The sequence below is a fragment of the Bos indicus x Bos taurus genome, chromosome 24 (genome assembly GCF_003369695.1).
Source record: "Bos indicus x Bos taurus breed Angus x Brahman F1 hybrid chromosome 24, Bos_hybrid_MaternalHap_v2.0, whole genome shotgun sequence".
NCBI lineage: Eukaryota > Metazoa > Chordata > Mammalia > Artiodactyla > Bovidae > Bos > Bos indicus x Bos taurus.
In genome coordinates, this window is record NC_040099.1 from 36,900,025 (window position 1) to 36,912,139 (window position 12,115).

The 12,115-nt window shown below is 40.9% G+C and overlaps 1 long non-coding RNA gene across 1 annotated transcript; it reads left to right on the plus strand.

Moving 5' to 3' along the window:
- The first annotated feature begins 725 nt into the window (after positions 1–725).
- Positions 726–10,721, plus strand: LOC113882941. The gene is made up of 2 exons (XR_003508495.1): positions 726–1,397; positions 10,098–10,721. It is a non-coding gene; the product is annotated as an uncharacterized LOC113882941 (long non-coding RNA).
- Positions 10,722–12,115: the final 1,394 nt, after the last annotated feature.

Below are 12,115 nucleotides of genomic sequence, written 5' to 3' on the forward strand. Positions count from 1 at the left end.
GCAATATGTTCTCACAAGGCAAAGGAAAAAAAAAGTCTAGAAGGCATCAAATCACTTCCAGGTGGTTAAAATGAGAGTGTTCATTCTTTCAAGGGAATCACATAATTAATGGAAAGAGTTCATATCTGCTACAAAGGCATTGAAAATATTCTCAATTCCCAATTTATTTTGCAAAAACTGAAATATTTCTTCCCAGTATTTGTTCAAACACCATAAAGTGACCTGGTGATTTACCTTCTACTAAAATGTTAACCAGTAGAGATGATCTCAGTGGAATAAACTATAAGAAATTTTCAAAATTTCCAAACTATCCACCATAATAAGCACTTAAATTTTGGCCCATGAATCACAGGCATTTAGCCCTGTTATTCTCCACATACTGCCCATCTCCTTTTGACAGCCTTTTCATGATTAATCATTATCTCCTCCCTCTGGTGTATTATTTGTACATTTACAAAATCAGAATAGCAGAACACAACGCCTAATAGTTCTTTGGGGTTTTGCTACTGCTCTTTTTCCTTAACTAAAATACAGCCTTCCTGAAAGCATAGTACATGCATACTAAGTTGCTTCAGGCATGTCTGACTCTTTGCAACCCCAAGGAATGTAGCCCACCAAGCTCTTCTGTCCAAGGGATTCTCCAGGCAAGAATACGGGAGTGGGTTGCCATGCCTTTCTCCAGGGGATCTTCCTGATCCAGGGATCGAACCCCAGCTCCTGCACTGCAGGTGGATTCTTTACCAATGAGCCACTGGGGAAGCCCTGAAAGCATAGTGCCTGCCTTTAAATTCTTTTCTAATACTCCAGTCATTAACCAAAAGAAGGTCCCCTGCATGAGTGACACTTGCCTTAACAGAACTACTCAGCCCTACGGTTCATCTCAGGAAGTTCTGCGCCTTATGGATGGTTTTAAGAATTCTGCTTCTCTTAGGGATCTTCTAGTTGGAAGTAGGAGAAAAGTCTCACATTGACTTACACAAAAAAATATTTACTGTTCCTTTAAATGAAAGGTCACACTAAGAAAGAACCTGAGAGATTCTTTATTCAGGACTCAGATGATATCAGCAGTGTTCTTTGCTTCTCTCCCTGCAGTGGGTCCTGCAACTTCAGGCTCCTCTTATCTTTACACACAATCCAGAGCCAGAGCGAAAGTGAAACAAAAGCTCCAACAGGAGCCTGGATTGAGTCTTCGTAGCTGAGATTGGCCAGGTCAGTGGTTCTGACTGGCTTAGCTTGGGTAAGGACAGCAGGGTGGAGGCAACTCCAACCCAAAGCTTCTGGGCCAGGAGGGGAGGCAGAATGGCCTCCGGGCAAAACTGTGGTGGGGGAACATGGACACAGTGGAACAAAACCAACCCATAGCCACTTGTGGGACTGCATCCACTTCTGCCTTTCAGGTAATTTGCTATTATTTTCCTTAGCAATAAATTTTGTCAGAATAGTAACCCTGTGTGGGGTCCATAGTGTTGCAATTATGTTCCCTAATGGCAAACACATTCCACAGGACTATTGAATGAAATTCTTTTTTTTTTTCCTTCCAGAAATGATTTCCAGATATGTATGATATAAAATAACAGATATACTAATGATGCACTCAGACTTCCACTGTCCTTTAGTAGGCTCTTCTCAAGATCTCAATATAACAAAATCATGTGGTTTTCATTCATTATCTGTCTTTTAACATATGAAAAACTATAACACCATAGATAAATACTTTCTATCAATTTATGAAGTCTAATTTTCGTATTAATCATCTGCAATTCTTAATAGGGTCCTAAAAGATCTCCCTGAGTTAACAGGTCTTGACTCATGATTTTAGCTATTTTTACCACATCTAACATGGCACTAAAAGCTCCCCATGGCAAGAGGGAACGTGTTAAAAGTCTGTGGTTAATGCCTCTCCCTTGTTCCCCGATGCCTTCCCTAAGAGGCCAGTTCCTTTTAGCGCTTTCAGGCCAGGCAACTGTGTTCACCAGTGTCACTGCCTTTTTCTCCTTTGTAAACACTTGAGAAACAAGTCAAATGTCATTCTATCATTTCCGCTCCTTCTTGCTTCCCTTTAAATACTTTGGAAGAAAATTATTTTTCCAAAACTGTATTTGGATTTATTCATCCAGTAAAACTGTATCTTTGCATATTGTGAAATAGTTTTTAAGCAATGCCAAGGATTTTTTAGTTTCGTTTTTGCTTATTTGGCTTTTTTTTTTTTTTTTTTTGCCTCTTGTCCATTTCATCCCACATTTATTCCTTTTCATAAAGTTGACTTTTTTCCATTCAAACTTCTGTCAGATTTTTATCTGTCCTATCTTCTTTCCCTGAAGGCATCTTGAAAGTGAAAGTGAAGTCTCTCAGTCATGTCCGACTCTTTGTGATCCCACAACCCGACCAGGCTCCTCCGTCCATGGGATTTTCCACACAAGAGTACTGGAGTGGGTTGCCATTTCCTTCTCCAGGGTATCTTCCCAACCCAGGGATCAAACCCAGGTCTCCCGCATTGCAAACAGGCACTTACCTTCTTAAAGATGCCTTCTCCAAACAGCTGTTCAAAGGACTAGGATACTGCTTAAACCTAAAATCACCATCCTAAAATTATTTCTGTTTTATTATCCCCTCGTCAAAAATGAAAACTGAAAGAAGTCATAAAATATTGTTAAACTTATTAACATTTTGTATTTACATATACAAACACCATAAATCCCAAAATAGTCAGGTGAAGTCCTGGATATTTTTACCTATTGATTTTAATTAAATTTAAGTTGTCAGGATTGCAAGTAAGAGAGAAAGGAGAAATAGATGGGGGGAAAAAAAAAAAAAAAAAACACGAGCAAGCTTTTTATCCCAGCTCTTGGGGGAAAAAACTAATAAGCCACCTCCACGGTGAATTTCTAGTGAATCATTAACCAGGGATTTGTTGCCTTGGTTACTGAGCCAGGTAGAGATTTCAGAAAAAAAGCAATGTGACCTATGAGCTCAGGAAACTGAAGAAGTGAAATTTCTGCATGATGATATTTGCAGTTTCTACAGAAAGAAATGAAAAGAGTAAAAAATGTATGTTAAAATGGAAAAAGGATATCTTGAGTTCTGTCCCAATGTCAAGACATTTACACACACACACACTTAATCATAGCATCTCAGTGTTAGTTTGCTAACAAGATTTTATAACAGACCAGTTCCAATATATGAGACGACTCCTATCCTAGAAAACAGAATACTGTGCTCATCAGGGGTCACTGGACATGGGCTTTTCCATTGAGTTATGGTTCTATGATTCATTACATTATACTGTATCAAAATAAAAATCACAAGAATATTCCTACCAGCCCCAAAACCGAAAGGAAAAACTAGAGTCAGAATTTGAAGGCATGACTTCAAGTAGTAAACCTTTACCTTTAGTACAAAACTCAGGTTCACACTCAAGACACCAGTGGTTTTCTAACTAACGCCTGCCCAGTGATGGGAGAGACCATTGTACCCATAATAGTTCATTTTGTTCCATTTCTCTGGAGAACTCTGGATCCTACAGGATCCAAGCCCTACATCTTATTTTTTTGGTGCTAATTCTCCAAGCCAGTCCAGTTTATACTAAAACCAAGACCTGAGGATAGCAAGTAAAAGGCTGGCAAAGTCACAGCTGCCCTTTAAAGAGAATAGGGCATCTAAATAAGAAAACATAAGAACCTTAAATTCTGTCAGTGGCTAGTGATAAACAGGCAGCATGACACGGCCGGTAGGTCAGAGGCTCTGGGGTCAGCTGGCTGGGATTTGTATTCTGGCTCCACCGCTCACTGACTGGGGGGCCTTGAAAGTGAAACGAAACTCAATTTCCTGTCAGCTACGCAATGGGAATAATCACACCGACCCCAGAAGACTGACTGTTATCAAAATTCAGTGAGATAATACAGCCAAAGCTTCCAGCTCAATAAAAATTAGTATCGTTCTTTCCTCCTATTTCCCATCTGCACCCCTCTTACTTTTCATTTAAAAAGTAAATTTCCTGAAATATTTAAACTTGAGATTCTAAAATTTAGAACATTTTCCATACACATCTTTAAGTGATACTTTTTCTAAGTGCAATATTACTAGGGCTTTCTTGGTCTGGAACCCTTCAATACACATAAACAAATAAATACCTTAAAGCAAAGCTGAAAACAAAAGTTAAAAGGGTAGACTTAAGGTTCAGATTGAGGTGTAAATTCCTAAAACACGCACATCATTTAATTTGTGCCCACACTGGAATGTGGTCACTGAGTGTTCCCACCTGGTCTTACAGCCTCAGACAGGAGGTATTCATGATTAAGATATATTCTCAATCATAAATTACTCTGTGTTTACAATCTTCCCATCATCCTGTATCTGCAGTTGCAGGATTTCTTTCACCATCATTTATTCAGTTTGGGAAATACTTAAAGTTCTCTGTTCAAGCTTAGCACTGGACTAAGGTAAATGAGATGAATAGTCGGCATCTGCAATTTATCACAAATTCAACAGAAGATGCTGAGATTTGCTTTATTCCCAATCAGGCTTTATTTAGACTTACCTTTTTATGACCATAATGGGCTTTCTGCCTTTATTTCCTGTCAAAGTTCTTAGATGCTTATTACTTGATATTTATTTATCTTTCACCTTTCAGAGGCAGCCAAATCCTAAGATGTTTAAATATATGGTACAGATTTTGAATTTTTTAGGGCTCAATTTTAGTTAGAATTATCTTGCCGGTGGCAAAACAAAATGGCAGAAATACCACTGGGGCTTTGAATCATCTGCTTAGTAAAACTTTCTTTTTCTTACTTCCTTCATGATTCAAATATTACCTTATATTTCATATACAAGAGATGATTTTTAAATATTAGCCAATAAGATTATGTATTTAATAATGATATATGAAGGTACCCATTTTACAAAGAACATTTTTACTTTATGATTCCCTATATTTTCCTGTAGAAGTCTGTTACATGAACATGGACCTTTGGCCTGCTGCTGCTGCTGCTGCTGCTGCTAAGTCGCTTCAGTCGTGTTTTACTCTATGCGACCCCATAGACGGCAGCCCACCAGGCTCCCCCGTCCCTGGGATTCTCCAGGCAAGAACACTGGAGTGGGTTGCCATTTCCTTCTCCAATGCATGAAAGTGAAAAGTGAAAGTGATGTCGCTCAGTTGTGTCTGACTCTTCGAGACCCCATGGACTGCAGCCTACCAGGCTCCTCCATCCATGGGATTTTCCAGGCAAGAGTACTGGAGTGGGGTGCCACTGCCTTCTCCAGACCTTTGGCCTACTTAATGTCAAATATTGGGGTAGATATAACAAAAAGTATAAAGTGGTTTCTGCTTTCAAGGGGTTGATAGTCTCCCAGAAATGAGACGCATATAAACAAATCATTATTGTATCAGTTTGTCAAAGGTTCCATGGAAAGACAGCCTGGGGCAGGATGAACTCTGAAGGTTTATTTGCAGTGCATGATCCCCAGGAAGCAAGAGTAAGGAAAACTGTAAGTATAGCTGGGAAGATGGGGAGCGAGGCAACGGGACACATCACTGGGCTGGCAACTGCTTCTCAAAGAATCCTGAAAAGATGCAGCGGGCCACTGGTAGTGCATTTTCTCAGCTACTCGGATGTCTGCACGACACACTCTGTGTAGAGAGAGAAGCCTGTGGGAAAGAAGGAGGACCTTCCTACCTGGCTGCCTCCTGCTGGTTTCCACTGGTTGACTTTGATGCAATACAGAATCGATTCCGTGCCAAGCAGTTTGCACCATCAAGCCCTTAGGCAGAACCTGGGAAGCCAGAGGCAGGCATGCAGCTGGCTGATCTGCCACCATGGTAGGTAAAGCAGAGCTCACAGAGAAAGATCTGGGAGGTAGATGAGCCCAAGAGACTCTGGAAAAGCAATCAGGTACAAACAGAATGCAATAAATCCAGGTAAAAATGTTAGGGAAACTCAGACAAGGAGCCACTGAGGAAGGCTGAGGTGACTGTGGCTGGAATAGTGAACTGATGGAATTACATTTTTGATGAAAAGAGTATATGCATATTATGTATGCATAGTAGAAGATAGTGTACTGGTTCTTAGAATGGTCCACATTGTTCGATCTAAGTCTTTAAATCTGTATCAGTGTGTTGGCTACTGTTCTCTAACAAGAAATCTCAGCTCCACTAGGGGCAGTGGGCTTAACAAAGGATGTGGTTCAGAGGAGAAACCAATAAGCCCATTTACTGCCCATTCAAACATGTTAGAAGATTTAGCGTCAGCTTCCAAAGGCTGAAATTGATAGCTGACCATCTTCTAAGACAGCTGGTGCCCACTCTATCAGGTCCTGCCTTTGTGACCTTTCTATCCTTTCCCAGATGAATTCCTCAGAAGGAAAAATAAGCAAAGTCAAATATAGAGGTGATAGCTAGCCTAAGATTTTTGGTTTTATGGTGCTTTGGTTTAATTAAAACTGTACCTTTTAGAATTCAGCCTCCATATAGGCTACTGCTGCTGATTCAATTTGTGGATCCATATAATCAGTCATTTTCTCATTTTATGGGTATTAAAGTATAAGTAGATGAGCAAAAAATTTAGATAACCAATGTTAATTTTATCAACTCAGCACAAATGGTTTCATTCTGTTCACCTATCTACATCTTCTCCATGAAAATACATGTCTTTTTCCATTTTTTAATGTAAGTTTTTATTTCTTCTCAGCAATACTGTACTTAGTAGGCATCTGTGCGCTTTGTACCATTCTAAACATTATGTACTGTGCTGTGCTTATGCTCAGTCGTGTTTGACTCTCTGCAACCCAATGGACTGTAGCCCACCAGGATCCTCTGTTTATGGGGATTCTCCAGGCAAGAATATTGGAGTGGGTTGCCATGCCCTCCTGCAGGGCATCTTTTCCCAACCCAGGGATTGAACCCTGGCCTCTCGCATTGCAGGCAGATTTCTTTACTGGCTGAGCCGCCAGGGAAACCCTCTAAACATTATAAGTGGCTTCAGAAAATAAATCACCCCCTTTATAGAGTTTGCTGTTTGGTTAAGGAGACAATCCAGAGTCAGAATCTCAAGGATGGGAGCTACTATGGGGATTTGTTAAGGCCAAAACACACACCTGAAACACTAAATAAAGATAACAACCTCAGATAAAATAAAAATTTTTATAAGAGTTCAAAAAGAGAGAAATAAATATGTTTGAAAACTCGAAGATTGATGAGGAGGAGGTAGTAGATGATTGCAACCTGAAGAATTCCTAGACATTAAACAGATAAAGCAGAAGAAAAAAAAAAATCCCAATTATAGGGAAAAAGTAGGAGCAAAGGAACATAGGTAGAAAGAAGCACAGCAAGTTCTCAGGGCAACAGGGTTGGGGGATAAGAAGTCCAGTAGTGCAGAGAGTTTGGCTCAGTGGTAAAGAATCTGCCTGTCAGTGCAGGAGACAAGGGTTCGATTTCTGAGTAGGGAAGATCCCCTGGAGAAGAAAAGGGCCCACTCTAGTATTCTGGCCTGGGAAATTTCATGGATGGAGAAGCCTGGAGGGCTTCAGTCCATGGGATCGCAAGAGAGTCAGACACAACAATCAGCAATTAACCAACAATAACAAGAGCAGAGGGTACTGGTTGGGGAGGAACAGGAAATAAAACTGGTAGGATGGCAGATGGGAAAATTTGAAATTCCAGGACACTGTGACATGGATTTTTAGACATACATTAAATCCTATAGCCTGACTCTGAAGCTAACTTTACTCAATCTTGCTAACCTTCCAGAAGTCCAAAATAGAATTACAAATGGTACAGTGAGTGGCTAGACCAGAACTAAGTGCCTGAAAACAGGAAAAGCCTGTTATCCCAATGAGACAGGATGAATCACTCTGTATAATCCAGAAGATGCACTCCAGTGTATTTAAAGTAGACCAAGAAGGATGATCTACACATTCAAAAAGCACAGATTTGTAATCAGCAGTCACCCCTTTTCCTCTCCAACCAAACACATGCACACATCATTTGAGAAAACAAAACAATACCATTTCTTAAGATGTGAAATGCTCCCTGTCTCATAGTAGGTGGAAAATTTCATCAGCCCTTCTTTGTATTTCTACAGCTTTTATTAATTAAGCATACAAACAAATTTTCTGTAACCTCAGCCTGAACTTTCATTATTTTCTTGAAATTTTTATTTTCTTTTGTTAGTTTAGTTCAGTCACTCAGTTGTGTCCAGCTCTTTGCAACCCCATGGACTGCAGCACACCAGGCTCCCCTGTCCTTCTTGATCTCCTGGAGTTTGCTCAAATTCATGTCCACTGAGTCAGTGATGCCTTCCAACCATCTCATCCTCTGTCGCCCCCTTCTCCTTTCGCCTTCAATCTTTCCTAGCATCAGAGTCTTTTCCAATGAGTCACCTCTTCACTTCAAGTGGCCAAAGTATTGGAGTTTCAGCATCAGTCCTTCTAGTGAATATTCAGGGTTGATTTCCTTTAGGATTGACTGGTTTGATCTCCTTGCAGTCCAAGGGACTCTCAAGAGTCTTCGCCAACACTATAGTCCAAAAACATCAATTCTTCAGTGCTCAGCCTTCTTTATGGTCCAACTCTCACATCCATACATGACTACTGGAAAAACCATAGCTTTGACTATACAGACCTCTGTCAGCAAACTGATGTCTCTGCTTTTTAATACTCTGTGTAAGTTTGTCATAGCTTTCCTTCCAAGGAGAGGAAGTATATGAGAGCCATTCATTCACCTTACTCCTTGTTTCTTGCTTTCTTTACACTGCTTGTTTGCCAGTTTGGTTGTAAACCCACACAAGCAGAAATGAATGCAGATCTCAACTATCCTTCTCACTAGACTTCAAAACCGAACTTTACTGTGTGTTCTGTCGCAAGTTCTGTTGGGTTTCTCAAAATTGCTTGCTATTTTTTGAACAATAATATCATTTCAATTATATAAATAGTTAGTATTTATTTCACCTGCAATATATCAAGCATTGAGCTAGAGAGTGGGAAAGCCAAAGATGAATAGAAAATAGACTCTCTGCCTTCAAGGAACTTGGAGTCTATTGGAGGAGACAGACAAATAAATAAATAAATGTGTTTCACAGTGATCTTCACTGAGGTCAGTGGGAACTCAAGAGGGGCATCTTGGCCAACCAGCAGAGAAAAGAAGGCCTGATGGAAGTGGAAAAGAACAGGAGAGATAAATTATCTTAAAGTCTCGCTAACAGAGGAGATTGTTGAAAAAAAAAATCTTTAGCATGGATAGTCAGAAGGAAATGAGGTGAAGCTATCCCAAAGGGGAGGGTACAAACCAAGGGGAAAAGGCAATAAACAGTGTGTTATGTCCAAGGAACCAGAAACAGTGTGCAGCCACTACAGCATAAAATGTGAGGCAGGGAGAGCGGAAGACGATGCTTCATATGGTCCATGATGGACTCTGAGGCGGATCCGTAGGGGATGTGGATCAGTGAAGGCTTCACGCCAATAAGCACCATATTTGTTACCCACTGAACAGTCTATCACCTGGGTAGAAGAGCTCCCTCAGTGACAGTTTACTAACAGGTCTTAATCCAGAGAAAAGAAGTCCTGTAGACACATTATCCAGCCCACGAGCTTGCGTGTTACGGTGGTCTCCTGGCCAAAAAAGTTCATGTTCTTTCCTGTGTATGTGTGTGCCAGGGAGATAGATTAATCTGTATCTAATAGTTTCTCGAAAACCACCTTCAGAAGAAAGTGCACAAATACCATTGTGAATTATGTGGCAAAGACAGCAATGAAACCTTAGCTTATACTATAATTCTGAGAGCATATAATTCCGGAAGCAGTGTATGGAAAGGCCTCTAAACACTATCACTCAGAGAACAGTGAGGTATAAATTGCTACTGAGACAGAAACCAGACCTGCTAACACAGTAATTACTGGAAGTCAGAATCTCCACAATTATCAGTACTCAGGGTCCACTCAGTTAAGGTGTCTAAAGATAGCAATCCCCTGAGGGGCTCTCTCAACTGAGGTACATGAGTCGGCCAGAAGTACTCATTGGGAATGACTCAACCCACACTCAAAGACAAAAAAAAAAAAAAATACAAATATAAATAGCAAGGCAATAAGGTTCTGAAATTGACTTTCAGGTCCTCTGAAGACACAGGCAAGCACACGAGGCCGGCATGACTAACAGCAGAGCACCGGATGGTTCAGCAGGGACCATCGTCTTCCTGGATGGCCCCGGACGTGCTGGGCATCTCTGTACTGTGCTGCCCTAGGGCTGGTGCCACTTCCTTTCAGTATGATCAGTCTTGGTATATGAAAATATTCATCATTCTTCTGCACCTGTTGATTTATACTGTTTCATACGAATATGCTTTGCAAAATGCTTGCAGTCTGCTTTACTCATTGTCTCTTGGAATAGCTTTTATTTGCCTACTGGCTTAGGCAGCTCTAACATGAACTTCACAGGCTGAAGTCTCTAACAGGTGTAGAACTCTAGAGTGCTGGGGCCAAGAGGAAGGTTTATCTGTTCCCTTGCCAGAAAGAGTCTCTATGGTGTTGGGGCTCCAGCTACAAATAAACCTACAGTGTATATGCCCTTGATACTTTCTACCTTAATCATTCTGTCTCCAAGAGTAAAAACTCAGAAGCGACATTGCATATACTATACTTGCTATGTTCGGCATTCTCAACTTTCTCCCCAGTGTGAAATATTTAACCTTGTTATCAAAAATTACTGTATTTTAAAAATATAACTGAGAAATCCAGATTTTAGAAACCACTGTCATGCTTTTCTGGGAAAAGAGACATAGTTCTACACTGTAGTTTTTATATATTTTATCATGGAACTCTATGCAGTCTGCCTCAATTTCTACGTCCCATCTTCATTCAGTTCAGTTCAGTTCAGTTCAGTCGCTCAGTCGTGTCCGACTCTTTGCAACCCCATGAATTGCAGCACGCCAGGCCTCCCTGTCCATCACCAACTCCCGGAGTTCACTCAGACTCACGTCCATCGAGTCAGTGATGCCATCCAGCCATCTCATCCTCTGGTGTCCCCTTCTCCTCCTACCCCCAATCCCTCCCAGCATCAGAGTCTTTTCCAATGAGTCAACTCTTGGCAGGAGGTGGCCAAAGTACTGGAGTTTCAGCTTTAGCATCATTCCTTCCAAAGAAATCCCAGGGATGATCTCCTTCAAAATGGACTGGTTGGATCTCCTTGCAGTCCAAAGGGACTCTCAAGAGTCCTCTCCAACACCACAGTTCAAAAGCATCAATTCTTCAGCGCTCAGCCTTCTTCACAGTCCAACTCTCACATCCATACATGACCACAGGAAAAACCATAGCCTTGACTAGATGGACCTTTGTTGGCAAAGTTATATCTCTGCTTTTCAATATGCTATCTAGGTTGGTCATAACTTTCCTTCCAAGGAGTAAGCATCTCTTAATTTCATGGCTGCAGTCACCATCTGTAGTGGTTTTGGAGCCCAGAAAAATAAAGTCTGACACTGATTCCACTGTTTCCCCATCTATTTCCCATGAAGTGATGGGACCAGATGCCATGATCTTCGTTTTCTGAATGTTGAGCTTTAAGCCAACTTTTTCACTCTCCACTTTCACTTTCATCAAGAGGCTTTTGAGTTCCTCTTCACTTTCTGCCATAAGGGTGGTGTCATCTGCATATCTCAGGTTATTGATATTTCTCCCGGCAATCTTGATTCCAGCTTATGCTTCTTCCAGTCCAGCATTTCTCATGATGTACTCTGCATATAAGTTAAATAAGCAGGGTGACAGTATACAGCCTTGATGTACTCCCTTTCCTATTTGGAAGCAGTCTGTTGTTCCATGTCCAGTTCTAACTGTTGCTTCCTGACCTGCATACAAATTTCTCAAGAGGCAGATCAGGTGGTCTGGTATTCCCATCTCTTTCAGAATTTTCCACAGTTGATTGTGATCCACACAGTCAAAGGCTTTGGCATAGTCAATAAAGCAGAAATAGATGTTTTTCTGGAACTCTCTTGCTTTTACCATGATCCAGCGGATGTTGACAATTTGATCTCTGGTTCCTCTGCCTTTTCTAAAACCAGCTTGAACATCAGGAAGTTCACGGTTCACATATTGCTGAAGCCTGGCTTGGAGAATTTTGAGCATTACTTTACTAGCA